The sequence below is a fragment of the Schistocerca cancellata genome, chromosome 2 (assembly GCF_023864275.1).
Source record: "Schistocerca cancellata isolate TAMUIC-IGC-003103 chromosome 2, iqSchCanc2.1, whole genome shotgun sequence".
Taxonomy (NCBI): domain Eukaryota; kingdom Metazoa; phylum Arthropoda; class Insecta; order Orthoptera; family Acrididae; genus Schistocerca; species Schistocerca cancellata.
The window spans coordinates 378,069,929-378,091,851 of NC_064627.1; positions in this window are offsets into that span (position 1 = coordinate 378,069,929).

Here is a 21,923-nt window from a genome sequence, read left to right on the forward strand (position 1 = left end):
TACTCCATCAGTAATTTTGGGATCTAATGTTTTCCTAATAATACAGGGTGATTCAAAAAGAATACCACAACTTTAAAAATGTGTTTTTAATGAGAAAAACATAATATAACCTCCTGTTATACATCATTACAAAGAGTATTTAAAAAAAGTTTTTTTCCACTCAAAAACAAGTTCGGTGATGTTCAATATGGCCCCCTCCAGACACTCGAGCAATATCAACCCGATACTCCAACTCGTTCCACACTCTCTGTAGCATATCAGGCGTAACAGTTTGGATAGCTGCTGTTATTTCTCGTTTCAGATCATCAATGGTGGCTGGGAGAGGTGGCCGAAACACCATATCCTTAACATACCCCCATAAGAAAAAATCGCAGAGGGTAAGATCAGGGCTTCTTGGAGGCCAGTGATGAAGTGCTCTGTCACGGGCTGCCTGGCGGCCGATCCATCGCCTCGGGTAGTTGACGTTCAGGTAGTTACGGACAAATAAGTGCCAATGTGGTGGCGCTCCATCCTGCTGAAATATGAATTGTTGTGCTTCTTGTTCGAGCTGAGGGAACAGCCAATTCTCTAACATCTCCAGATACTGTAGTCCAGTTACAGTAGCACCTTCGAAGAAAAAGGGACCAAAAACTTTATTGGCTGAAATGGCACAGAAAAGGTTCACCTTAGGCGAGTCACGTTCATACTGAGTTGTTTCCCGCGGATTCTCGTCGATTCACTTCTGCCGTACTCAATAACACAAAAAGCTTTCTGTTGAGCGGTCGCCATCTTAGCATCAACTGACGCTGACGCCTAGTCAACAGCGCCTCAAGCGAACAAATGTACAACTAAATGAAACTTTATAGCTCCCTTAATTCGCCGACAGATAGTGCTCAGCTCTGCCTTTTGTCGTTGCAGTGTTTTAATTTCCTAAAGTTGTGGTATTCTTTTTGAATCACCCTGTATTTCTTTCTTTCTTTCATTTGAATTTCTTCAGTACCCATCTTCCTATTTAAAATTAAAGTTTTTGCTCAATATGGACATTCACATTTGATTACAGCGCTGTAATGACTAAGTTTACTGAATTTAGAAAGTGATTTTTTGTTTAAATATTTCGTGTTAATCTGAATGCAGTTATCATTTTCTGACAACAAACTTCGTTTTCAGCTTTTTCCAGACCGTTTTCTTTTATAATTTCCTCCACGTATTTAAACTGAGGAACCCTTTTTATTTTTCCATATTTTGTGTTAAAACACTTTGGTGCTTTTTTGTTGCATGTCATACATTCTGTTTTTTCGAATGATATTTGAAGTGCTACTTTTTCCCTGACTTCTTTAAGAATTTCAATTTGTTTTGAGTTGTGGTAACACCCCTTGTTAAAATTGACAGATCATCTGCAAAGGCAAGGCAATCTACTCTAACGTTACTTCCACCTAACTTGATTGGCTGATCTATATTTTAACTCTACTTCTGCTCTCGACATTCTGTAATTACCTTTTCCAAAACATAGTGAAAAACTATTGGGGAGAGTCCATCTCCTTGTCTAACACCAGTCTCTATATCAAATGGTTGAGAAATTTCTTCCATCAATTTAACTTTAGAGCTAGTGTCGGTTAACGATTCCTTAATCAGTATTAGCGTTTTATTATGGTACCCTTGATCCTTTAAAATTTTGAAAGAGACTTACGATCAACTGAGCAGTAGGTCTTTTTAAAATCCACAGAAGTACATAGAATATTATTATTAGAAATCCTTTGGTGCCGAAGGATTAGTTTTAAATTAAGAATTTGTCCGGACATCGTCTATTTGGTCTAAAGACTGCTTCATATTACACCAGTTTTAGGTTCTAATTGTTCTCGGGCTCGATCAGGTATATATTACGAGTGAATTTCGTATTTCACAGGGAGAAGAGAGATTCCTCGATAATTAGTAACATCGGTCCTATCCCCTTTTTATGCAGTGAATGAATTAGGACAGTTTTACAGTCCTCAGGTATTTTCTCAGTTTGCCAGATATGTCATATTGGTTGAGTGATCTCTTTTATAGCATCAGGGCCAGATGATTTTAGTAGTCCTGCAAATGTAGCTTCGGCTCCGGATGCTTTATTCTTTCGAAGTCTCTTAATTTGTTTAGTTATTTTGATTTCGCCAGGTTCCTTAGAGTTAGGGTTGATGTTATTAGTTTGCTGTTGCTGAATTTATTTATTGGTTCTGGACAGTTTAATAGTTTTTCAAAATAATTAGCAAGTACCTTATAATGTTCCATCTTTTTTGAGAACCAAACTGCCATTTTCATTCGGTAACCGGTTAGTTTTGTTTTGAATGTTTTATAAATATTTCTTATACGTTCTTTTGCCAATTGTATGATTGTTTTTAGTCAAGTTCGCTTGTTTGAGTTGGGGTGATTTTAGCAGTGTCCAATTTTAGGGTAACATTTTTTGTTTTTGAAGAGTTTTGAGGTTGAAGTTTTAATTTTATTCGCGTTAAATAATGCTCAAAATCAATATTAGCCGCTTTGCTAACATGTACATTGAAAATTTCTCTTTAGTTGCTACATGATCGAGTCGAAATTCCCCAATAAATGTATTGTGTGACCGCCACGTTATTTGCTCAGAAGGGTTCTTTTTAAAGTGTGTTGACATGATTTTAAGGTTAAAATTCACCCATTACAATTTTAACATGGGTTGGGGGCATTTTCGAGATGAAGCTTTCTAACGTTTCTCAAGCTTCATTAACTTCTTCCAGTTTTTTAATGTCATCCTCATTGACTGGAATATGTACATTAATTAAAGTCTATGCTTTATTAGCGCAGTTAAGAGAAATTGTCATTATTATTAATGCGTTTTACCACCGTTATTGAATTTAAAATATTTTCGGAGGCTGCAAAAGCAACTCCCAGATGTATTCTTTTATCAGTTTTACTTTTAAAAAGACGATAATTGCCGAAATCCATGTTGTTATTGTACATTATGCGTGTTTCTTGAGTGACAAAATTTGAATCTTCTGTTCTTTTAATGTATCTCCCAATATATGAAATTTACTTACTTGCTAAAGTGTTTGTATGGTAACTGTTGCAAAAAATTTATTTGTTTTGTTATAATTGCGCAGGCTTTCGCGACCAGAGTCAATGGACATAAAAGTTTTCTGGGTATAGTACCGCGTCATAATGTAAAAACTACTGCTGCTGGAGAAAAACCAACGTTTCTGCCACGATTGCAGCGGCCTTCTTCTGGGTCTGATGGTGCGTTCTAGCTATGCAGTGTCCTTTATATTTTGTTGTTAGTGTTCACTGCGAATGCCATTACGTCATAATTTTAAAAAGGTAGTTAGTTTCATTCATAACTTAAGGAAGAAGGATAGGGAACTTTATTTTAATAGGTTATCGCGGTGGACGGAGAACGTGACCTCTGTTGTCTATTGGCTCTTTTGTTATGTACCATGACTGGTGGTCACCGTCGAATGAGAAGTTTGCTGCTGTTTACCAACTGCTGGACGTCGGCCGCGCGGCGGCAGTTACTCGCCGGTAGTGTTTTGGTTTTAAGTTGGCCAGAGGACTCCGACTTTATCTCTTCAATCTCATTGCATTTTAACTTGGCCGCCCCAGAATCCGTAATACCAGTTGCTCCAGTAATACTAGCAGTGGATTGACCACCTGGAATAATATTATGATTGTCAAAATGCTCCATGACAATTGTACCTTAAATCAGGTGGGGTTGAATACACTCATTGAGTGAACTCAGAGGGTAAGTTCCAGAATATAAATTTCATCCGCACCACTGGTGAACAGACGCTGAACACTTCGCCACCTCCTTGGTTACTCTGTATTCACAGCTGTCCATCATATCCGATTGAACATTCACTACCCGCCACCTGTGACCAGCCCATTACCATAGTTATAAAGTATTGAAGCCGATCAAGTCTATCATTGATATCCTTTCATCTTGAATTTTGATCCCACTCCTGAACTCTTCTATTATTTCCATTGTGGTGTCACTGCCAGACACCACACTTGCTAGGTGGTAGCCTTTAAATCGGCCGCGGTCCGTTAGTATACGTCGGACCCGCGTGTCGCCACTGTCAGTGATTGCAGACCGAGCTCCGTCACACGGCAGGTCTACAGAGACTTCCTAGCACTCGCCCCAGTTGTACAGCCGACTTTGCTAGCGATGGTTCACTGACAAAATACGCTCTCATTTGCCGAGACGATAGTTAGCATAGCCTTCAGCTACGTCATTTTGCTATGACCTAGCAAGGTGCCATTACCAGTTACTATTGATCCTGTAAAACATGTACCGTCAAGAGTGATGTTCACCATTTATGAATTAAAGTTAAGTATTCCACAGCTACGTCCCTTTTTGCTAGTCTAATTTCCTTGACCTGTTCCAGACCTCACGCCAGCCTGCGTGAGCTAAAACGCGTGCCTTTCGGCTTCCTCGCATACAGGGTTGGCTCTCTTGCCAGTCCACAACATCCATCATTGCTTCTTCAATGTACAGATTGAACAGTAGGGGCGAAAGACTTACATCTCTCTTTACACCTTTTTTAATCCGAGAACTTCATGCTTGATCGTCCGCTCTTATTATTCCCTCTTGCATCTTGTATTTATTGTATATTACCCGTTTATTCCTACAGCTTACCCTTACTTCTATTGGAATTTCCAACATCTTGCACCATTTTTGTCGAACGCTTTTTCTAGGTCAATAAATCCTAAGAACGTGTCTTGATCTTTCTTTGGTCTTGCTTCCATGATCAACCGCAAAGTTAGAATTGCCTCTCTGCTACCTTTACCTTTCCTGAAGCCAAACTGATCGTCATCTAACACATCCTCAACTTTATTTTCCATTCAACCGTATAGTATTCTTCCCAGTAACATGGATGCATGAACTGTTAAGTTGATTGTACGAGACTTCTCGCACTTGCAACTCTCGCAGTCTTCGGAATTGTGTGGATGATATTTTTCCGAATGCCAGATGCTATTTCGTCACAGTCATACATTCTACACTCCGTCATGAATAGTCGTTTTGATGCCACTTCCCCCAATCATTTTAGAAATTATGATGGAATTTAATCTATCCCTTCTGCCTTGTATGACCCTAAGTTGTCCAAAGCTCTCTGAAATTCTAATACCTGATTCCCTATCTCTTCTAAATCGACTCCTGTTTTATCTCCTATCACATCACACAAATCTTCCCCCTCAGAGGATTTCAATGTACTCTTTCTACCTATCTGCTCTCTCCTCTGCATTTAACAGTGCAATTCCCGTTGCGCTCTTAATGTTTTCACCGTTGCTTTTAATTTCACGGAATGTTGTGTTGACTTTCCTGTAAGTTGAGTCAGTCCTTCGACAGTTATTTCTTTTTCGATATCTTCACATTTTTCATGCAGCCATTTCGTCTTAGCTTTCCTGCACTTCCTATTTGTTTCATTCCTCAGCAACTTGTATTTCTATATTCCTGAATTTCTCTGAATGTTTTAGTACTTCTTTCTTTCATCGATCAACTGTTTTTAGCAAACAGAACACAGCATGTTGTTATCAACGGAGAGACGTCTACAGACGTTAAAGTAACCTCTGGCGTGCCACAGGGGAGTGTTATGGGACCATTGCTTTTCACAATATATATAAATGACCTAGTAGATAGTGTCGGAAGTTCCATGCGGCTTTTCGCGGATGATGCTGTAGTATACAGAGAAGTTGCAGCATTAGAAAATTGTAGCGAAATGCAGGAAGATCTGCAGCGGATAGGCACTTGGTGCAGGGAGTGGCAACTGACCCTTAACATAGACAAATGTAATGTATTGAGAATACATAGAAAGAAGGATCCTTTATTGTACGATTATATGATAGCGGAACAAACACTGGTAGCAGTTACTTCTGTAAAATATCTGGGAGTATGCGTGCGGAACGATTTGAAGTGGAATGATCATATAAAATTAATTGTTGGTAAGGCGGGTACCAGGTTGAGATTCATTGGGAGAGTCCTTAGAAAATGTAGTCCATCAACAAAGGAGGTGGCTTACAAAACACTCGTTCGACCTATACTTGAGTATTGCTCATCAGTGTGGGATCCGCACCAGATCGGGTTGACGGAGGAGATAGAGAAGATCCAAAGAAGAGCGGCGCGTTTCGTCACAGGGTTATCTGGAAACCGTGATAGCGTTACGGAGATGTTTAACAAACTCAAGTGGCAGACTCTGCAAGAGAGGCGCTCTGCATCGCGGTGTAGCTTGCTCGCCAGGTTTCGAGAGGGTGCGTTTCTGGATGAGGTATCGAATATATTGCTTCCCCCTACTTATACCTCCCTAGGAGATCACGAATGTAAAATTAGAGAGATTAGAGCGCGCACAGAGGCTTTCAGACAGTCGTTCTTCCCGCGAACCATACGCGACTGGAACAGGAAAGGGAGGTAATGACAGTGGCACGTAAAGTGCCCTCCGCCACACACTGTTGGGTGGCTTGCGGAGTATAAATGTAGATGTAGAACTGAAGTATTTCTTCTGCTACCCACGGTTTCTTCACATTTATCTTCTTTATACCTATGTTATTCTTTCAAACTTCTGTGATTGCCCTTTTTAGAGATGTCCGTTCCTCTTCAGCTGTACTGCCTACTGAGCTATTCTTTATTCCTGTATCTATGGCCTTAGAGAAATTCAAGCATATCTCGTTATTCCTTAGCACCTCCGTATACGATTTCCTGGTGTATTGATTCTCCTTGATTAATCTCTTAACATTCAGCCTACTCTTCATCACTACTACATTGTGATCTGAGTATGTTATCTTCACCTGGGTACGGGTTACACTCCAGTATCTGATTTTCCAATCTCTGCCTGGCCATGATGTAATGTAATTGAAATCTTCTCGAATCACGCGACCTTTTCGAAATGTACCTCCTCCTCTTGTGATCCTTGAACGGAGTATTCGCCCTTACTAGCTGAAATTTATTAGAGAATTCAATTAGTCTTTCTCCTTTCTCATTCCTTGTCCCAAGCCGATATTCTCCTGTAACTATTTCTTCTTCTCCTTCCCCTACAACTATAATCCAGTCCCCCATGACAATCAGATTTTCATCTCACTTTAAGTACTGTATTACCATTTCAATATCCTCATATACTTTCTCTATCTCTTCATCTTCAGCTTGCGACGTCGGCATGTACACTCGAACTGTCGTCGATGATGGTTTGCTGTCGATTCTGATGAGAAAAACGCTACCACTGAACTGTTCGCAATAACTCACTTCAGCCCTACTTTCCTATTCCCTACGAATCCTACTCCTGATATACCATTTTCTGCTGTTGTTGATATTACCCAAAACTCATGTGGCTAAGAGTCCATTTCACTTAACTGACCTCACTGTATCCAGATTGTGTCTTAGCATTTCCCTTTCCACATTTTCTAGCTTCCCTGCCACGATCAAACTTCTGACATTCCACGCCCCGATCCGTAGAACATTATCCTGTCGTTCATTGTTCAAAGTTTTCACACGGGCACATCCCTCTTGGCAGTCCCCTCCCGGACATCCAAGTGGGAAACTAGTCCGGAACCTTTTGCTAATGGAGTGATCATAGTGACACCCATTTCAGTTACAAGTCACATGTGCTATGGATACATTTTACGTGTCTGTAATGCAATGGTTTCATTTGCCTTCTCCATCCTGATGCTGATTCTTCCGCCTTCAGTGGCAGTTTCCCACACCAAGGATAAGAGAGTGCCCCGAACCTCTGTCCGCTCCTCCGCCCACTTCGACAAGTCGTTGAAAGAATGAGAGTGACTCCTTATGCCGGCAGCCTTCGGCCGCCAATGCTGATTATTAATCAAAATTTAAGCGCCGGCGGATTTCGAGCCCGGCATTGAGGCGTTTTGGTTACTAATCAAAGACGCTACCCGTGGACTACGGGTACAAGATCTTTGTGTAGAAGTTAATAAAGTACATGGTAAATCAGTTTTGTTTTATTAAAAGTAAATGCACAACAATGTCTGTCCTGACTTAGCGTTTGAGAGTGGAGGAAATGCTTAAGAAAAATCATGACATGTTCATAGGATTCGTCTACCAACAAAAAGCGTTCGAGAATGTAAAATGGTGCGAGATGTTCGACATGCTCACAAAAGTATGTGTAAGCTATAGACAAAAACGTTTAAAATACTATATTTATTGGAAGAAAGAAATAACTAACGATTTGCTGTGATTGGGAAGGGTGTATGGCAGGAATGCAGCCTTTCACATCTTATGTTTAATCTGCACATCGAAAAGCAATGACCTAAATAAAAGATCCGCTCACCAGAGGGATAAAATTCAGGGTGAAAGTTTACTTACAACAAGATATTGTTGTCCTCAGTGAAGGCGATGATAAATTACTCTGCGTTCTGAAAGATATGGATGGTATACCAAGCGTGGAATATGGATTGCGATTAAACCAAAGAAATGTAAAAGTAATGAAGAGTAGCAGAAACGAACATAGTCATGAAGTTAACGTCAAAACCTTGTGCCACGAAGTAGTCGAAGTGTAGGAATTCTCCTATCTTGGAAGGAAAGTAACCCATGACGTACAAAGCAAGGAGAACATCGAAAGCAGTCTAGTACAGGCAAGAAAGTTATTCCAGGTTCGAAATGGTTCAAATGGCTCTGAGCACTATGTGACTTAACTTCTGAGGTCATCAGTCGCCTAGAACCTAGAAATAATTAAACCTAACTAACCTAAGGACATCACACACATCAATGCCCGAGGCAGGATTCGAACCTGCGACCGTAGCGGTCGCCCGGTTCCAGACTGTAACGCCTAGAACCGCACGGTCACTCCGGCCGGCGTTATTCCAGGCCAAAAGAACATTTAACGTAGGTTAATTCTAACAAAGAAGAAGACAGCAACCAGTCACTAATGATACTGCTATTTATTTAGGTAAATAGCGCCGTAACCGCTTTCGATCTGGCAAGTTCATCATCAGACGGCTGTTCACAAGATTTACAAGATACACTTTACATAATCGTCAGTTTTCGATTTTTATTCTTCCACTGTGGCGAAATATTCTTGGTGTGTTGGTGCCCTACGGTAGAAAACAGTGTTAGAAGCGGCCTTTGTGAACATAACTAACCTCCAAACGATGAAATATAAATAAATATGTGAGGTTAAATGGTTATGGTACTTACGTCGAAAATGACGCGCGATTTTGTTGCAAAGTTGCAGCATTGTATTTCTCAAATATTGCAAAATATATCCAGCACTTATGTAATTTGTACATCACAACATTGTGCAAAGCACCACACACACACACACACACACACACACACACACACACACACACACACACACACACCAAAAAGAATTTGCCACATGTGAAGTTATCACAAAGATTGGAGATTTACAAATACAAAGTGTCAGAGACGTTCTCTCTCAGAAACATTACAATATACAGGTTGCTTGGATTTCACAGTATGTCTGTTTTTAAAGAACAGGCATAACATAATGAAAATCAAAACAGAAAAATAAACCTTACATTATGAGCATATAATATTGGAGATGAAGTTGACAGTTGTAGTAACCAGCTTGTGTGAATGTTACTTATACGGTATGATGTAAATACTGTGCTATATACAAGGAGCAACACAGAGGTAAGGTAAAATGAATAATGTGACAGTAACAATTTTTTTTTGTTAAGTCTTACAATGAAGAAGACAGCAACCAGTCACTATTAATACTGCTATTTATTTAGGTAAAAAGAAGTTTCCGAGAAAGTACAACTGGAGCACAGCATTACATGGAAGTGAATCATGAGCTGAGGCGGAACAAAAGAAGACCAGAATCGAAGATTTTGAGATGTGTTGCTACAGAAGAATGCTGAAAATTAGGTGGACTGATAAGAAACGGGACGGATCTCCGCGGAATGTAGGAGGTTTGAAATAGATTGAAGAGACTGACAAGTAAAAGGGACTGGATGATAAACGCGTGTTAAGAGATCAGGCAGCTGCAGAGTGTAAAACTGTAGAGGAAGACAGAAATTGGAATACACTCAACAAATAATTGAGGATGGTGAGTGTAACTGCTACTCTGAGATGTTGAGGTTGGCACGTGAGAGCAAGTTGTGGCGGGACGCATCAAACGACTCAGACTGTTAATGACCCCAAAAATTCTACATAACTGTCACAGCAAAGGTTCTACCGCTGAAACACGCAGTGGGCCTGACAGTGGTCTTCCTTGGCAGAGTCCTCATCGTAATAGTATTTGGGCGGGGATTCCGTCTGTGCACACGGACTTATTGCGTCTCTCGGTGTGCAGTTAATGCTTTAGGACTGCACAGACAGTCGCTTTCAAATGAATTAGCTTCAAAGGAAATTTTCATTTGGCAAGATTTTTGAAGCGCTTAGTCTGTCGGATGGCCTTCCTGTCCCGCCTCTTCCTTTCTTATGCAATGTGCATACGCTTCCCGGTGCACTCATCTTCCTTAATCTATCTGCAAGCTCTAATCTTCATTCTACACATTTTCTTCTGTCCAATTCCATCCCACAGTAATTTAATACTTCCTGAACACTGTTATGCATATCCTACTAACTTGTCTCTCCTCGTGGTGGGATTTTCTACAGACGCCTTCTAAATAGTACTCTTTTTACAAATTGGGCTACCCCAGAGCATGTTGCCACTATTGCTTCGACTATGATGAAATAGTTTCGACTATGATGAAATAGTTTGGGATGTCCTAACACATCCTCCATAATTCTCCCGATCTCTCCCCACGTTATTTCTATTTTTTTGGAACTCTAAAGAAAGACATTCCTGGCCATCGATTTGCTTTGGAGAAACAGGTGAGCGCCCGGCACACAATCATGGTTCCGCAGACAACTGTACAAATTTTTCCATGAATGTCTATGAAATTATTGAGCGTCTTGTCTCCGTTACGGTGATTAATTTTTAAATAATTGACAGTTTACTTCCTTTTTATCGTCTTGTTTTTATTTGAATGCCCCTTATAATTTCATTCCACTGTCTGTGCTTACTTTTGCATGATAGTGAAATGGTACCGAAACGGGGCAGAGCTTTGTTTGTCAACCACTAAAATTGGGAAGGACTTGCCAGCCGGGATGGCCGAGCGGTTCTAGGCGCTACAGTCTGGAACCGCGCGACCTCTACGGTGGCAGGTTCGAATCCTGCCTCGGGCATGGATGTGTGTAATGTCCTCAGGTTAGTTAGGTTTAAGTAGTTCTAAGTTCTGGGGGACTGATAACCTCAGAAGTTAAGTCCCATAGTGCTCAGAGTCATTTGAACCGTTTTTTTTTTTGGGAAGGACTTAGTTTCAGGGAACTGAGACTTTGGAAAAAACGTTGACATTCATGTACGAAGCTGCTTTTCAAATAGCTAGAGGCCTTATCTGAATGTATTAATTTTACACAGATTATTATAATATTAGAGGATCCTAATTTCCTATGAACACTCATTAAATTTAAATACCTGATTATAACCGTGAGAAACGTGGAACCATCTTTCAGAGGACATTGAACATTACGTATCATTTACGTGTGCACGTTAATCTCTCCAACCCCTGAAAAAAATCTTCATTCAACGCGTTTGTAATTTACTGTTTGCAGACTGCCCTGAACTGCTGAACTCGCGTGCGCAATACCCTGACATCGGCTGAGCTTTAACCGCCATCTAATCCCATGTCCTTCACCCTCCCTCCGTAGTACAGACGCGCCGCATTGGTCCGTTCGACCACCAAGACAGTTGCTGCCATCTCCGCAAGGGGTCCGGAAGCCACGCCCTACTCCCTGCGACTGGCTACGGCTTCGTTAATTAGCGGCCGACTCTGTGCTCGGTCAGAGGACTTAGCTGGAGCTGCTGTCAACCTGCTGCAAACCCTCGACTAAGTGGCTGTAAATACCTAAGCCACAAGTCGGAGGCCGCGCGAGCGCCTTGAGTTGCTGCAAAGCGACATTTCTGTTACGGGTCTTGTTACCAGTATATTTTGTTTGCAGAATTTGTGAACAAGAAGAAGTAAATAAGCTTTCAACAAACAACATTGTTTTGAAAAGAAGTTGAGAAAAATTATGACTTCATAAAAGAAACTGCTGAGAATGACGGAGAAAAAAAAAAAATCTTTTTCCCACCGTCATTCTCAGCAATCTACTACTGACGTAAGCATAGTGCCACATATCGATATGACTGTATCTCACTATAATGTTTCCAGCGATATTCTCCCATTTCCACAAGGAATTCAGTTTTCATGCCTCGAATTCCAAAAATCGATAGAACTGTTTGAGATTCATTCCTGTTCTTTTGTAATGTCTTTGGAGATACAGAAAATTGATATTACAGTCTTACATACTGTGTTGTTTCTATTCGACATATCGTTTAATTTAACTCGTACTATAAGAGCATAGGCTTTTGCGCCTGGAGCCCATTTCAGAAAAATATGTTGTGAGTAATAATACTATCAACGTGTGGGCTGCTGATTCAGCCTTTGTCTGGGTGATCAGTCACTAGCAATAGCAGCCGAAACGTTGCAAATTTCATTACATATGACGCGGTCACACACCGAGGAAGTTGTACTGAAGTTAATAAGGATCGTTTGCTTGATTTTTATTTCATACAACAGCAACATACACAGGGTGAACATTAATAAGACAGACAAACTGCAGCGACGGATTCCTGACAAGTGGAGAACAAAATATCCTATGAACATGTTTTTTCGGAAAAGCATCGTTGCCATGGTAGATGGTGCTGACGAATGAGAGTTCCTCTGAGCACATGCCGTATGTTCCTTGTGTGTTGCAGGCAATGTGACTCAGGTGGCGTACAATAAGCAGCAGATTGGTGTGGTGCATTTGGAGGACAAAGTCGTGCAGGATATTGAGAGAAACACTAGTACAAGCGCCATACCTGCACCACCTCCCTGCACTTTCGTCTGACTGAAAGTATCCATGATCACACAAACGCCTAAATAGGGTGTGGCATGTGGTTGGTGTCTATGAGGGTAATTGTTTTGGTACAGTCGTGCTGCCTCTCGACAGTTTCCATCTGCTTGGCTGTACGCATACACCATCTGCTGCTTACAGTACGCTGTGACAACCACAGAGCTGCAACAGACAAGGGACACACGTTATGTGGCCAGAGGAACTGGCATTCTCAGCACCATCAAACGCTCAAACGATGCATTTCCGGACGCTTGTTCATAGCACGTTTCTTCTTTCCTTTCCAGAAAGGAACTGTTGGTTGGTTGGTTGATTTTGGGGAGGGGACCAAACAGTAAGGTCATCGATCCCATCGGATGAGGAAAGGATGGGGAAGAAAACCGGCCGTGGCCTTTCAAAGGAACCCTCCCAGCATTTGCCTGAAGCGATTTAGGGAACTCACGGGAAACCTAAATCAGGATGGCCGGAGGCGGGTTTCGTCCTCCCGAATGCGAGTCCAGTGTACTAACCACTGCGCCAGCTCGCTCGGTAATGACCTGTCCGTGCAGTGTATCGGTTTTATTACTGTTTACTCTGTATAATGTTGGCGAGGTCGGCCAGCTGTTCCTTGCTCTTGAGGAGCAAATTGATTACCCGTTATAAGTGAAATCAGAAGGACCTGACAAAATATTTGACCTTTCCTTTTTACGAATACGAGTGCTGTGTGTTAATGACTGCATCGTATTGCCCCATTTAAATTCCCTGCCTCAGGTCTGTCTTGAGCTTGTTACAAACTTTTGCACTACAATGAAAAACTACATTCTGTACGCTAAATAAAGATGCTTGACTATATAGAAAGTATTTTAACTTCTAGTCGGAGAGTTTCTAGTTCCTGGCATTTGCCGTACGGTTAAAATAAATACCTTTGTCCAAATGGAAAAATCTAACCTAGTTGCTTTATTGTTGCATACTGTTACTCCTTTTGCACATCTGCATAACAAGTGAAATACTTCAGGCCTTGAATCTAGCATTATACAGTATATAGGAACCCTAGGAGACATATTGTTCAATGCTGTTAAAAATAAAACTGGACGGATTACTAACGTTTTTTGCACTATTGTCAACTTAGTATGGATCTCACTTAAGTCCTTATCATGGAATGAAATTCTAATTTTGTCTTTCTGAGTTATAATTACTCTATAACGGCTACTCCAAAGCTGCTAATTTAGTTGTGCTATTTTTACTATACTGTTTCCCACATTAAACTTCTAATTGGACGTTGAACGTCTTATGGGTCTTCGCTGTCGCCTTTGGCAGTGGCGACTAAAAACATAGGTTTGGCCATCACTCACTGCACGTTCTTTGCTCGCAGTCTGCAGGTAAGGCTTGTAATTCGCCGTAAACGGTCCAACCACTACCCAAAAAACACTTGTTTGTAGAATTTTTGCTGTAAATCACTGACACGTTTAAGATTCGACGTTACTTGCTTTCCAGAATTTCTGCAGCTCTGCGTCGTGAGTAACATGCACTTGTGGAGCGGCTTTTTTATCAATACAAGAATTCGACAGTTCACAACGATTTTAATATTTGTTGTTACTAGAATCGTCAGGTTGCACTAGTAACAAAAATTCAAAAAACCAAACCAAACCCACACACATTGTATTATCAGAGCCCACCTCCACTTTCACCTCGTGCTCTACTGTCTGCCTAAGAACTGCACTCCGTTCTTCGCCTACACACTACACTCTCCTCCAAAGATATCCTTGAGAGCTCTCGGCTCGCTGGGGGCGGGAAATGCGAAGGCTGCCGACATTCCTTCACAAAACTGTTTCCCTATATTGTCCAAAATGTTGTTCAGTTTACACTAGTCTCATTTTTGTTACTCGTCATTACTGTCGTCTTCCTTCGGTATATTAGCAATCCATATTCCGTGTTCATTAACTCGTTCACTCCATTCAACAGGTACTGTTATTCTTCCTCATTTTCAGTGAGGATAGCAGTCTCATCAGAGAACTTTATCGTTTATATTCTTTCACCCTGAATTTTAATCCTACTCCTGCATGTGTCATTTATTTACATCGTTGCTTCTTCGCTGTACGTATTGAACAGTGTGGGAGAAAGACTGCATTCCTGTTTTACACGCTATTTAATGCGATCCCTTGCTTCTTGGTAATCCATTCTTATTGTTACTTTTTAGTTCTTGCACGTATTGTACACTGAACAACCAGACATTATGACCACTTACCTAACATCCTGTATGCCCACCTTTGGCACGAATGACAGTGGCGACGCATCGTGGCAGGAAAGTAGTGAAGCCTTCGTAGGTCGCCGGAGGGAGTTGTCACCACATCTGCACACACAAGCCACTTATTTCCTGTAAACTCCGAAAAGGGCGATGAGCTCTGAAGCCACGTTCACCCACGATGCAAAAGTCTTCAATAGGGTTCAGATCCAGTGTACGATACTCCTTGGCCATCACGGTGTTTTGCATGAGCTCCACTGCACCCATGGATACCAATGTGAATGTTCTCCAAAGCATAATACAGCCGTCCCCAACACGCAGTACAGGTGTCAAGGAGTTGTTCTCCTGGAAGATGCGGATTCGCTCCCTTCCGTCGGCATGATGAAGGAGATATTTGGATTCATCAGATAATGCAACGCTCTGCCACTACACCAACATCCTGTGCCGAATGTCACTTGCCTGTTTCAGTCGTAGTTTGCGATGTCGTGACGTTAACATTGGCACAGCCGGCCGCTGTAGCCTAGCGGTTCTAGGAGCTTCAGTCCAGAACCGTGCTGCTGCTACGGTCGCAGGTTCGAATCCTGCCTCAGGTATGGGTGTGTGTAATGTCCTTAGGTTAGTTAGGTTGAAGTAGTTCTAAGTCTAGGGGACTGATGTCCTCACATGTTAAGTCCCATAGTACTCAGAGCCATTTGAACCATTTGAACATTGGCACATGCATGGGTCGTCAGCTGTGGAGGCCCAGCATTCGGTGCACTGTGAAAATCCGATGAGGCTTTCCACCGACGTTCTGGGCAGTGTCTCTAGTATGCCTGCCGATTGCCTCAAGATGCACTTTTCAGTTGTGAGCCCACTGTGAGTGAGTAAAGGTGCCTAGAACAACAACGTCTCCCGCCAACTAGAAGGGCCGACTGAGAGGCTTCGCCTTAATGAATGCAGCCCACCTAACACAACTGCCACGCACTTCCTTCTTCGTGGCAATTCTCAGCCACACTCTGTGGGGGCAATTGAGACGCTCCTGGAGCCTTTTCGATGGGAAGTGTTCGATCACCCTCAGCACAGCCCTAATTGACTCGTCTGCAGTATCACCTCTGTACACATGAAACGCTGGAAATGAAGATAACGCTTGGGCGCAGACTACTCGCTATAGACCAGTGTAGAGAATTATCGGAAAGCATATGTGGTTGCCTTCTATGACGATGGTGTTGGAAATTTCGTATAACGCTCCGACAAATGTCTAAGTCGGAGCCACGACTATGTAGAGAAGTACCTGGAAGGTGTAGCTAAATGTGCAAAGAAAACAGTTTTGATTTTCACTTTGGTTTCCAATTCGTGACTGATCGTTTCTTACTTTCCGGACATAGAGAGAGAGAGAGAGAGAGAGAGCGAGAGAGATGTTAGCAGACACACGTGCTGTTGACAATATATGTTATAATGTTACACTTTGTTAAGAAAAGCTTATCTTACTCAATTATATGGAACGAATACTGTTTATATTAAGGGCTCCAGAAGGCAAATTATGTACATAAAACTAATAAATAACTAAATGAGTTTTCAGAATAAAATAAAAAACATGAACCTTTTTATGGTCCTCTTTAACAAGTCATAATTTCCCCCCCCCCCCCCCCCATCCTCGTCCTTTTCGATGAAATCCTGGCTACATTCTTGGATTCTTGGCAACCACTTGTACTCTGTCCTCATAATACTTTGTGAGCGCCTGTAATAGGTCATCGTATGGTGCTAGTTCAGAGAAGGATGTGGGAAACAACTTGTCGTACGAGTGATAGTCACTTCAGCCATGGAAAGAAATAAAAATGTCTGTCAGTGGCTTGTACGCGATGTGCTGCGATGTTTATGTTGAATTGTCCGAGGTATTCGGCCCAGTCCTCCTTCACCTCGTCAAACTCACGAACTGGCTGCACATACACAGCCGATGTAGGTGGTGGCGCTACCGTTCGGTGCGGCGTTTTGTGTGAAGACACTTGCGCCGTCATGAAGCGATTCGTCACTTCAAGCAGTTGTGCCATTTGTTCATTCTGAAACTGAAGAAACTGAGTTAGATCCATTGCAGGCAGTGCAGCAAATGATTGTGTCTTGGCACCCATAGCAGCTAAGCAATGTGCAAAATAACAAGACAATTGAGGACATAGAAAATTAAGAAGTTTGCGAAAGCAGCAACTGTGGACACTTGAACATAAGGGGCACAAGTAAGGCAAACACTGGGTAGCCAGAAAATACAATCAATAACAGCACAAACGAAGCAAGAACACGACAGAGCAGGAAGAAATAGACTTGATGACAGCCACACATAGGTGTAGTTCTCTTTGCCAGGTGCGCTGTGTACGACTTCATACACAATGCTAAGGATGGACCGACTGTGGGGTGGTGCGACACCTGTCATTGTAGGAAAGCTGAACAGGAGCAGAAATGATTACTGAACGAGTTAACACAATAAATAAAAGATTTACCTAACTTGTGTTTCTCCAAGTGTACACAGAATGATTACAAATAATGGAGCAAGAAATAGAGTTCACTTAATCAATCTCAGCTACGACAAGTCTTTCTGTGCTAAAGCCCAAATGGTGGTGATAAAGCCACAACTAGACACATCGGCGTAGCAACACACGGTGAAGGGGCTCCAAGCCTAAGTAGGCCAAATCGCTGCTGCTACCTGTCCTGTATTGCAGCGGCAGATGGCGCTTGTGGTACCGAGCCGCTGGAAGTGTGGCTCAGTGGGCACGCACCATTGGGTCCACGAGAACCCACCTGTAACTGCTATTGGTGTCAGACAGAAACTTGCAGTTCTGTTGCCAACTGTATCATGTCTGTGGGGTGGTATTGTCCTTCGTGTCATCCCAACAAAACAGTGTCATCAAATATGGAAATTCTGTCTAAAAAGTATAAAAGACAAAAATACCACAAGATCTATTAGGACATCACAAAATAGCATTCACAGTACTAGAAGGAGCTGTAGAGGGTAAAAGCTGTGGAGGAAGACAGAGATTGGAATACATCCAGAAGTAATTGGGGATGTAGGCTGCAAGCGTTATTCAAATGAAGAAGATGTTAAAGAAGAGGAATTTGTGGCAGGCCACATCAGATCAGTCAGCAGACTGACGCAAGAAAGCGACTCTAGCTCCCTGTATACTTTCCTTACTGCGTTAAGTATCCACAACGCCATCAAGCTCCAACCTATCTCGCTGTGGGCAGTGGTCGCAATGATTTAGCCCATCAGTGATCTCGTTATTCACAGTGTGCTCCACACAGGAGGAAAGAACGTGAAAATAGAGATTGTACTAATTTCAATATTCATTAATGTATTTTACTGTCCATAACAGTTTCAGAGCGGCGGGATGGTTTTCATAACGATACCGTAGAAGTTGTAAATTATTTGATGTTACCAGATGGTGATAGATTGACGGACATTAGAGGTGAATAAAGTTTAATTTCATCAGCAACTCTCAGTGGCCATTACGTATTAACCCAAAAGTTTGCTGGAAAAGAACTTACTTTAGCCTATGTGTATTCAGGCAATGTTACTTACGATAAATAAAAATAATTATATTCTAGTGATTTCGTGAGTTTGTTGGCTGTGCATCTTTTGCTTAAAAACAGGTCGAGTATTCGTATGGTGTAATAGTAGAACAAGCACGTCTTTAATTTTTTTAAAGTGTAAAACTCTGAAAATTTTCTGGAAAATAGTTGATGTCTTGAACCTAAAATGCTTTCACAAATTTAGAGGCCACTTAAACTTCGCTTAGGCATCAATAAGTTCACTGATGAAGAGTTTTCCGCCTGAAGGATACCATAGATCAAGAAAGTCATTTTGTACCTCCAGACAAAGCAAGAGCAACAAAGGATTTTGAGATTTATAAAATGAAGACCAACTGGGAGACGAATCGAGCTTAATGGCTCAGGAGAACCTCTTTATACAAGCCCCAGATCTCATAAAAGTCCTTCATACAGCGAATAATGGAGTCGTTGTGGCTTACATTAAGGGTGGCTGCAAGACGCTCGCCACGAACCCGTCCGCTCTTCTCCCTCCTCCCTCCCCCCTCCCCACCCATTCCCCCGCTTACCAGCCACTAAAGGAACCGCAATTTACTCCACATTACCTGCGAACAGTTATCTCAGCGTGTAATTCTGGCTGGTGTGTCAGTCGACGTTTCGCGAACCCAAATGTGAGAAAGGTAGCACAACCAGCAACCACTTTCGGAAACGTCGTTGAAATGTTGAATCCACATGTTGCAGCATGGCAACCTTTCTTCTGAAAGTACCATTACGAAATTAAAATATTTCAGTATAATTTACTTTTTTACAAGTTGTGATGTAAAAGACTTCTGTAAATTCTATTCCAGCGTGACTTCACTACCGATATTTCATGGTGGACCTAAATAGATTGATTAATTTTGAGTGCTGTGAACACTTACTGACTTTTCTCTTAACTTTTCAAAGAGAAATCCATCGTTGTGGGATGCTCTTACAATCTCGCTTACTGCACTGTTGCAAGGTTACTGCCTTTTCTTAGTTTAGTACAAAGGAAAAATTCTGAAACGTAATTAAAGGCGTCCCTCAGGGTTCGATATTAGATTCCATACTCGTATGATTTTATGTGATGATCTCTCGTCTTTTCCTACTGCAGATACCACATGTACACTGATGACCTTCAGTTCTATCTGCACTGATCAGCCAGAACATTATGACCATCTACCTAATAGCCGGTAGGTCCACCTTTGGCAAGGATAACAGTAGCGATGCGTCGTGCCATGGAAGCAATGAGGCCTTGGTAGCCCGCTGGAGGTAGTTGGCTCCATATCTCCACATGCAAGTCACATAACACCCGTAAATTTCGTAGAGTGGGGTGATGAGCTCTTATGCAACGTTCAAACACGTCCCAGATGTGTTGTATTGGGTTCAAATCTGGCGAGTTGGAGGGTCAGCATATCAACTGGAACTCGCTACTGTGTTCCACGAACCATCACACTCCTGGCCTTGTGATGTGACGCACTGTCTTACTGAAAAATGTCACTGTCATCCATAAATACGATCGTTCGATGCTCTTTGCCCACCATAGTGCCTTGTGCAAACTCCACTGTACACAAGGATGCTTAAGTGAATGTTCCCCAGAGGACAGAGCTCTACGCCACCACGAGCTTGTCTCCGTCCTGGAATACAGGTATCAAGGGGTTGTTTCCGTGGAAGATGATGGATTTGCGCCCTCCCATCGCCATGATGAAGAAGGTACTGGAATTCATCAGACCATTCAACGCTCCGCATCTACGCCATTGCTCAGTGCCGAAGGAAACCTGCCTATTTCAGTCGTAGTTGCCGATGCCATGGTATTAACATTGGCACATGCGTGGGTCGTCGGCTACGGAGGCGCTCGTTAGGGGTGGTCCGTGCTCTGTGTTTTCATACACACTTGTACTCTGTCCAGCATTGCCAACTGTCCTCTTTTACCAGTCTCCCCAGCCTACAACGTTAGACATCTGTAATGGGGGTGCTGGACGTGATTTCACCTTGGTTCTGCCACGAGTTGAAGACACTCACCACAGCACTCCTCCAACGCCCGACAAGTCGTGCAGTTTCCGAAATGCTCGTGCCGAGCCTCCGGGCCATCACAACCTGTCCTCTGTCAGAGAGATCCCCTTTCTATACACGGACAGCACGCTCGCTGATACTACCTACACCGTGCATGTGTGGTACCGGCAGTCATCCTCGTCAGGGGACGCTGCTATCGCCTGGACAGGTTTATGTCGATAATAGATCGGTGATCGTAACGTTCTGGTTGATCAGTGTATAACAAGCGCATTTAAACCAGCGTAGGTTTCGGTGGTAATGCAGAGGGCAGAAGGCTAAAACAGGATAGACCAGCGTGGAAGCTGTACCAAACCAGTATTTGGACTGAAGATCACATCAGCAGCAACGGCAACAACAACAAAAACAAGATTTCCGTTCATGCAGTGTCAATCATTTAAATAAATGTTGTGTTTCGTTGCTTCTTACTAAGCTCAGTAACACAGCAGCCACAGAATGAGAGGCTGAAACATAGATAAACGTGATATTTTAAATAGCCATCTAATAGGCGCACAAGAACACTGAGGTGAATAGATAACTTGCATACCGCTGCTTCCGAGTTTCTCTGTTCGCCGTATACTGTTTGCATATGGAATACTCTGCTGACGCTATGCTGTCATGACAGCTACCGGCAGCTAAAAGCTTTCACCGCTGCGAACAGGTAAGTTTTTGATTTTGCTTCCTTTCCTAAGGTTATACAGTTCTTGACGGGTTCGTTTACTTGCCTAAATAGCTATAGCTCGAATTACGAACGATGGAGGCCGAGTTTCTTCTCACTCTCCACACCGACGTTACGCATTCTCCTCCAATCAGTAGTGTTCTGAGCACTTTGCTGTGACTGTCGGAGCGTATTCTAGAATTAAATGATCAAAGCGAGTTATTTAGTGAGTATTTGTCCTACTTCTTGTGAGTTGTCATCACTGATGGGGGTGGTAAGTGACAACTTCTACAAAAGATATCGAGAGACATAATTTGCGTAATGCACGCATTCTTCAAACGTAAAACTCGTTGATGCGCGTACTGCAACTGTCGCTTGGAACCGGCAACTCTCGATCCCCGGCCGTGCCTAGATCTGCGCTAACGGCCGTCGTTCGTGAATCGGACTGTAGCGCTCAGTAAGTATTTAGTTCCGTAACGTGTGGAATGAAATACGGTGGCATTAGAATCAGAAGAGTTTTGCGAAGATTAATGGACACAATATGAGGAAATGTTCGAAACCCCATAATTGACTCCCACAGCGATACATAAGTTTTA